Source organism: Rhea americana, unplaced genomic scaffold (assembly GCF_003343005.1).
Source record: "Rhea americana isolate MKP2758 unplaced genomic scaffold, rheAme1 scaffold_133, whole genome shotgun sequence".
NCBI classification, from domain to species: domain Eukaryota; kingdom Metazoa; phylum Chordata; class Aves; order Rheiformes; family Rheidae; genus Rhea; species Rhea americana.
The window spans coordinates 2,535,488-2,543,897 of NW_028185406.1; the positions used below are offsets into that span (position 1 = coordinate 2,535,488).

Consider the following 8,410-nt stretch of genomic DNA (forward strand, 5'->3'; position numbering starts at 1 on the left):
TCAACAAATTAAAATAATGTTTAATCACACTGTAAGGCAACCTTTATAACTGTAGCTTCTGAAAGGAAAGGATATCTGCATTTCTGCATTGCCTTTTGATTGACAAGTAAATAAAATCCATTTGACTAGGTCCTTGGAGGYAAAATTACAATGAAATATAGTTTGATTAATTAATTGGCAATAGTAGGTAACAAAGCTATCACAAAAATATTCCTTACGAATCTAAGTTTGTGTGTAATTGTAATTACATAATTCTGTTCACACTCATTTAACAGAGAGATTAGCTYGTGTGGAATTTCAGGATCTCAGGACTCCTAAGAATAAAAATGCTTAAAAACCCTGCCTTGTTTAATATTCTGTCAAAAACAATTCCTACTACACACACCTCTGCTCCTTCCTCTTGCTTATTATTTTCAAGCAACTTCCAAAATGCCGAGTCCAGCACAGCTGCTTTTCAGCTCCAGGTCTACTGAGCAATGGCACCAAGTGTACTGGCAGTGAYGAGCACCCACTGCCATTTCTCTGCTGTGCAAGTCACTGCAACACAACCTTTAGTGCACTGCAATGCATSAGTATAAATAACATCATTTTCTAAGATTGCTCCCTCTGTTCCCTTCCAGAGGTGTGGGGTTTGTTAGACACTGAGCTAGGCGACTCGTCCTTCAACTGAGACTAGAAGCAGGTGTGCTGTGAGAATGCAGAATATGAGCCAAGCAGATAACCGTGGTGTCTGCTTGTGAGAAAATTGTATCAAGGGACATAACCAATCGCTTTAGTAGCTGGAGCGCGTGCTTGTCGCTGTATACCCAATCACTGCGCTGTGTATGTCTCGTGCACACTGTAACTCGTGCTTACTGTATCGATATATATATTTTGCCTTCTGATATGGATAAACGTCTTCTGATCAGAACTTATCAGGAGTCCGTGCAATCAATCCCTTCACAGAGGGATTCAGCTTCCCTTCCACTGAAGTCAAAGAGAGATTTTGTGATCAACTGCAGATGGATGGGTATTTCTCCATCTTATTTTCAGATATAAAAGCTTATTTGCAAGCTTCGAAATAGTCTGCTACAGCTCCAACAGAAATTTTGTCCTAATTTAAAATGGACATTAAAGTTCAGAACACACCTGAAGACTGCTTCCCATATGTTCTGTTCACAAATTGATCCTTCCTTCCTTCCTTCTTTCACAATGTTTAAATAGTAGCTTTTCTTCAGACCTTTGGAGAAAACAAACAAGATTTTGCAACAATTCTTGTGGTTGCTGCACACTATTTAATGACACATAACCTGGCTTCAGGAAAATATTGAAAAACTGAAAAAAATCCTTAGAATCTTTCCAAAATAAAGGACTAGTAAGTAAAGAGCTATTCTTTATTACTTCTGAAATTTWATCCCTTTGTCTCCATTTAACATTTATCAATGAAGCAGCTATAACTTAGAGAAAACTGACATCTTTTTCTTTCRCTACCATTTCAGTATTAAGAAACACAAATTACTTGACTATAAACATAACTTTATATGAGTCAGAGTCACACTACAGAGGTCACTGGCAGCCACAGAATGAAACCACACAGAAAAGACCAAGAAAAAGGTTTTTTGAATCACTGAAAAGCTTCACTTTGCTTACYCAACTCTCCTTGTTAACCTGCAAGTCTTTACAGGACTCCTAGAGGTTTCTTCAATTTGTCTGCACCCAACATACAATATCTACAAGTGGATGGGAGTTTTTATCTTCAAGCTGTCAAAATGCAGTCTCYGTGCATACTAAAAACCTGAGTCAAGGTGTCTCTTGGAAATATGTAAACCTAAAGCTGCTGTGCTCAATGTTGATCTTAATTTCTGTTTTAGATCCAAACCCATTTATCAAAATCATTATAAAGATTAAAAGAAAGATTAAAAGTAATCTTCCCTCCCTTCACTAACCATCTTTGCTGTTCATACAGAATCTAATGCTGTTAACACTTTCCATTTCAATGCAAAGGTAATTAATTACGCATAAAACAAGCCAAAATACCAGGAGATGATTATGATGAGAAAAGACTATGATATCATATGACTATAATGCAACAGAGATGCCACATTAGATTAGTCTTCTGTATGTTCATAGACATTGTACAATGTTTATTAAACAGGAAGGAAAGGGAAGCAGTAGGTTAAYCTAAGAAATAATCTCTTCTGCTAATAGCATCATTAATTCACATGCTAAGAATGACTAATTTTCATATAACTTACCAGGCTGAGTGAGTTTTATTGTTCTCAGCCAGTCCCTGTGAATATCTTTGGTTTCTATGCTTTCATGTGCTGTAACAAAGAGCAATAAAACAGTCACTTCTTATTTGAGGGGCAATTTTTACTTCCCCACCTCCAAATCCAAAGTTATATTAGRGTTGGAATGTGTCTAGCCAAAACTTGTATGCACACAACGATATAGCAAATGTGTGCAGAGAGCAATCTGCACTGCAAACCACAGGTCACAGGGGTGCAAAACAGCAGTTGACAAGACTGCTGAGATGACAACTGGTTGTTGGTTAGAAAATAGCCTGTTTGATCTCTCACACCACATATTTTGCCAGGCATATTACACATCACTGAAAAGCTTTTGAGATTTTTAGAGGAGTGTCTTGSATTATTCATTCTTGTTGTTCTCCARTCCTCCTCCTCAGCTACAGCTACAATCTGAACACAAGAACAGCTCTTGACTACAGTTATTTGTGACACTGAGACACCAAGTTATACGTGACCTCAGAAAGACAGGAGGTAGGCAGTGAGAATGTATAATGGGACTTTATAGGCATTTTTATAGGCATGCTGCAACCTGCTTGAATGCTTCTGTGTAAGAAAGGATAAAGAGAGCCAGTGCATCTCCATACCTAGCATCTTGCCTGAAGAATTAGGATGTCATAGGACAATTCCTTACAAAAAGAAAGTGTGATATTATAGCAACAGATTTCTAGGTGAAATAAGCAGAAAATGTTCAATTTTCTGACCTTTTAATGGGGCTCAGCTTTCTTTCATTATGCTAAGCTCACTAAATTTTAACAGTGATGGTGGCTTATGAATTTATATACTAATGGTTAAWAATCCATGCAGAATGATTGATTTACCTACTGCTGTTAATCTGATTCAGCATTAACTATCAATATTTGATTTATTTGATTTAATTCCTCACACACACTAACGAAAAGATCGTCATTCGTTCCAATTTCAGCACAATGATTAGACACGATTCTTAAAGTTGCACCATTCTTGAATTGCAATAAAATGACAAAAATGAAGAGATATAATAGATCCTGGCAAAGACAATGCATAGAAGAATGTAGAAAAATAAAAGAGAAAAAACACACAGCTTTGTATAAGGGTTATCAAACAGATCTATAGACACGAAACCCACTAACATTATTCTTGGACTCTTTACATATATAAATGAAGCAGACATRCCACCATTTAGTTAACCTCTATTCTGAAGAAATCCAATTAACTCAGTGTTTCCCATGAAAAGATAGCTTAACCAGGATGTTTGCTTCATGATCTCAATGGAATTGTAATTTTTGTCTGTTCTCATGACTACAATATATTCTTATTATACCCTGAAGCAAATACAGTATCTTTCAGATAATGACACAAATTCAGCTAGATCTTGTACATCGTAGCAGGATTTAAAAAAAAAAAAAAAAAAAAACATTAATACTGAATTTTCTGCACCCTGTACTTCTAAGAGTACTTCCAATGCACAGTAATCAGTGTAATTCCATTATGCAAGAGGAAAGATGGATTTGGAGAACGGAAAATTAGGAAGCCACCTGAGTCATCTCTTCTTGGATTTTCTGGCATATTCAACAAGCAAATACAAAAAGAGAAAAGAGTTTAAATATTAAAAGAAACCACAAACCAAAGAGAACCACAAACAAACCACACAAGCTACTTCTGTTGCAAAGTATTCCTCAATTCTTCTCATTTCTTCTTACAAACACAGAAACAGGAGTATTCTTTTGAGTTAAAAATTCTCCACGTGAGCATTTTATTCTTTTTTTTTAATTTTAGTTCACCTTTAATTTTGTCTGTTTCATTTGTTWTTGGTAGGAAGCTTTAGATACTTTGATCTTTCTGAAGAATATCTACGAAATATTCTAAAGAATCTCTCCCATCTTGAGCTAGTTAAGTGTCATTATGTTTGACACCTTGACAGTAGTAGTCTTAATTTATCTAATTGGTTTAATCTTTCTCCTAGAAGAAAAAAAAAAAAGATAATACAAGAGATATGAAAATATTCCTTTTTACAAATATTTCTCTGTAAATCAAAATGGATGACTGTTCTACAGATAAGGTACTTTAAAAAAAAATGACATGCAGTATTTCATTTAAGGTAATGAAAATAAGCAAAATTGTATTCATAGCTGCTATTAATCCATTTATGCCAAGAATGTTTAAAAAGGAAAAGAAAAAAAAAAAAGAAGGGGGTCTGAAACACTCCCCAACCCTACCTCGTGACCAACATGTTTACACATTAAATGAAATTTCAGCCTGTTCATTTTTCAGTCTGGAACACCAGGTTTTTGGCAGTGCCTAACCACCAGCTATACACACGTACATCAGTCTGGAAGGCAATGACAGAAAACAGAAAGCTTTTTTTGCTACATGGCGTACCAACACTTCATCATTCTCTCAAAGGTACAATGAACAAATAATTTTAGTTTTGCAGAATTGCAATTAAGTACATACTGAAACTGACTCGGACTCCCTGAACATACATGTGTAACCCTATTTATAGGTACAGCTAAGGTTATACAAGCACTTCCATACCACTAAGACATCTTCTGATGTTTTAGCATAGAAAAAAACATTCACCATGCTTTTAGATTTGAAGCTAAAAGCTTTGTTTGAGCAAAACAGAAAAGTATGGCCCTCCTCTTCTTCAGCTTCATACTTGAGAGGGCGGGTTTGAGAAACTACCTTCATTTTCCATCCTACACTCTCCCTGCCCACAATGGCAGAGGGCAGTAGATGGCATCCAGGCTGGRAGAGGAGGACACTGGCAGGGACCACAGCGCAGCCGAGCCAACCAGCCTTCCTGGCCAGGAATCAGCCCACTCCATCCTGCCACAATTAAACTGCTGCTGATTTCCGTGCTAGATTGAATATTTCTGTACCACATTACAGCCACCAGTGTAATGTGGATGATTAGCTTAGCAGAGCATGCAGTGAACAAGGGTCTGAGAGAAAAAGATCATCTGCCRCAGTTCTAAGTTTTTCACCTAATAAGACTCAACAAGTGTTAGCACAGCTCAGTGTGTGTTTAGTAACAGACTGACTTGTACTGACTTGTACTGAACTCTCATCTTTAATAACCCAGCTAACATTGTAGATRGCCGGGTTTCATCAAACACCGATTTCTTTTCTATTTAGGGTGCTGCATGAGACTTCAAGTCCCTCATCTATTAGATCTTACACCTTGGATTCAGGAAAGGAAATACTTCATCTACCAGCAGTTCTCAGATTCATTTCTGCTCATGCCAATTCTTTGTTTAAAGCAATTTAACTCTCCTGAGCAGATGAAGTCTTTTGCCTCACTAATTTTTTCCTCACTTAGTAAGCTGTTAGTTTCTATGTGGATATCATGCATCTGATCTTTTATCTAGCAAGAGGAAAAGAATATTTATGTTCTACACATCTCACAAGAAGCTCTAGCTGCTGCACAAGGAGTCTTTGGTGCTGTTTCCTTAATCAAGCATTTACTAACTAGCATATAATATATTGCCTTCTTAGGTTGCTGTTTTTCTTTGGTTCAGCAATGCAGGTGACTGGAAATATTTTTGTATGCAATAGATACCAGGCATATTGACTTTGCAGTGGCACATCTAAACTTTACTAATTCCTGACAAAAGTCATAATGTATTTCCCTTAGTTACAGTGCAATTATGTAACAAATACAAATATAACTTCAAACATATAATATGTATTTTTCTAAAAAAACCCAACAACTAAGAAATGACATCCATTCTGCTGACTAGATGCAGAAGAATAGCCATAAACCCAAAGTTTTAACAGGCAGATCAATCCTATACATGTTTTTGGCATAAAATATTGCTTGGTCCTGCTTTGAGGGAAAGGATAAATTCACTGAGGTGCTACATTAATCAGGCCATCCACAGCAGCTTTAATATATATCTATCTCCTTAAATGAAACTCATTGCTTTTACAGGCRCATAATACCATCCCTCTGTCAACCTTTAAAGTCATTCTTAAAGCTCTACAGGAGATGCAGCTGTCACAGGCAAACTTCTCACTGAATATTCATCGTGCTGCCTGCAGCATTTTCAAACTAACATTCACTTTAAGAGAAGAGAGAGAGGAAAAAAAAAAWMGCCCTCCTCAGAAGACTCAGCTTAAGCAATAATGATCTAAATAGCAGGAGGTTTAATCTGTTACTGACTTCTAAATGTAGTTTCATAGAAAGGAAAAAAATGTCTGGTTACCGCATCTTTTTCTTTTAGGAGCAGACTCAAAAGGAAAATGTGTACCTGTAGATCATAAATTAATGTATATATTGCTAAATGAGTAATTCATATGGAAAACTATAGGTTTCCTATAGAAAACACCTGAAATTCATAATTGCTAATTCATTCATATTTTCTTAGAGCACATACTTCCAACTGTTTCTTCACTGTTATTGATCTTTTTAAACTAGATAGCTTTGTTCCACTACCCCAAATTAAATAAATAACCATATATTTTTTGCACTGAGATAATGTTGATTCATGAATTATTCTTATGATATTGACATTTCAACCTATTGAGTTTAGTTGGACCCCTTGACAACTGCAATAGATAGTAAACATTGATGCCTTTTTTTAATTACTGATCAGCAAATTCTTGGAAATCCTGAGTCTCAAACTCTTAAACAGTGAGAATTTACTTCCAGTATTCTTTAAGAATTTTCCTCACAGCATAAATGATCCATCATTCCCTTCCTCATTATTACAATTGAACTTAAAATAAATAAATAAAAATAAAGGGACACTCCCAAGAATTCCTTTAATCAAAAACATGCACCATCCCTTTCATTGTTGATGGATTGCTACTGTTGACATCGKAGGATGGAATATTTGAGCTGCAGCAGTCTTCTCAAGCTGCAATCTGCAAACCACATTGGGCCCTTATGAAATATGTTAAAACTTTAGAAATAGTAYACAGTAGGGAGTATTATTTTTAAAAGGATGTACGTGTGCAACAAAAGGAGAGGTTGCCTATTTGATGCATCCCACAGTCCTTTGGAGATCTATGAGGTTCAGCTGGGGATGCTTCTGGAGCATGGAAGGCACCATGAGTGCATGGCAAGGCGCTAGGAGGAACTGCAAGCCAAGCGTCTGGGAGGTAGGGCTGGCAGGGGGCAATTCATAAGAAGAGCAAAAAGCTTTCTGGAAACAGGAGCCAACATGAATGCCACACCTTGGAAGCAAGGGAAAGACAAAGGTGTCTAGGTACCCAAACAAAACCATGTGTGGTCGTGCGCTCCAGGAATGTACTGACATTTACTGAAACAGAAAGCAGTCTGGAAGATGAGACACACTATGCCAAGAACCAGGATACGTTTTTAAACTTTTTATTTAATCTACCTCAATAAGCTGTTCCAAGTTCTGGGGCTTTCTGCAGCTTCCTCAATGGTTGGCTGGTTTTCCTGGACAATTCACCAAGAACAAGCAAGGTAGGGCAATTATAGCTTAATGGTTCCGTTTCATATACCCTTGCTCAAAGGGACTAAGGGCTGTGGTTTTTCATTTGACATGTCAGTCCTAACATAAAATATCAAAACTAAAGTGTAAATATAAAGCTTCTAGTTTCATCATTTCATGACTGACTATAGAAATAAAAAGCCATTCAAAAATTTAATGCAAAGATTCAGTATGTGAGTACATTCACAAAGTACCTTAAAATCACTGAAAATGTTGTTCAGTGTTTCAGTAACAGCTGCACGCAAACCGAAGACGGAGAAAAGTAAGACAGGAAGAGAAGGCTAGAACAAACAAACAAACAAACCAAAAACAAACAAACAAACAAACAAACAAACAAAAAAAAACATATCCCACAGGCATATGGGGCAGTGAGAGAAGACATAAAGGTGCAAGACACTAGTCTGTCATACTGAATGTACTCAGGTAAGCGAGGGCTGCCGGAGGAGTACTACAGAGAAAGGCAGAGGCATTCTAATGGCACCAGAGTTACAAGCTGCATCTTCACAAGTTAGCCAAATTCCTTACAGTAAATGCTAAGACTGAATTTCTAACACTCCTCTGTCACGTAAAGAGAGCAAAAACTGTCAGGCTGATCACTGGCAATGAAATAATCCCAACACAGAAATTCCTAGCTATCATTCMTAGCACATATGTAGAAAGACAACCAAGTGGAGAAGT

At 36.8% G+C, this 8,410-nt stretch overlaps 1 long non-coding RNA gene across 1 annotated transcript; it reads right to left on the reverse strand.

Moving 5' to 3' along the window:
- Positions 1–703: 703 nt before the first annotated feature.
- Positions 704–936, reverse strand: LOC146599785 (uncharacterized). The gene is made up of 2 exons (XR_014894933.1): positions 840–936; positions 704–791 (listed from the first exon to the last, which is right to left on the reverse strand). It is a non-coding gene; the product is annotated as an uncharacterized LOC146599785 (long non-coding RNA).
- Positions 937–8,410: the final 7,474 nt, after the last annotated feature.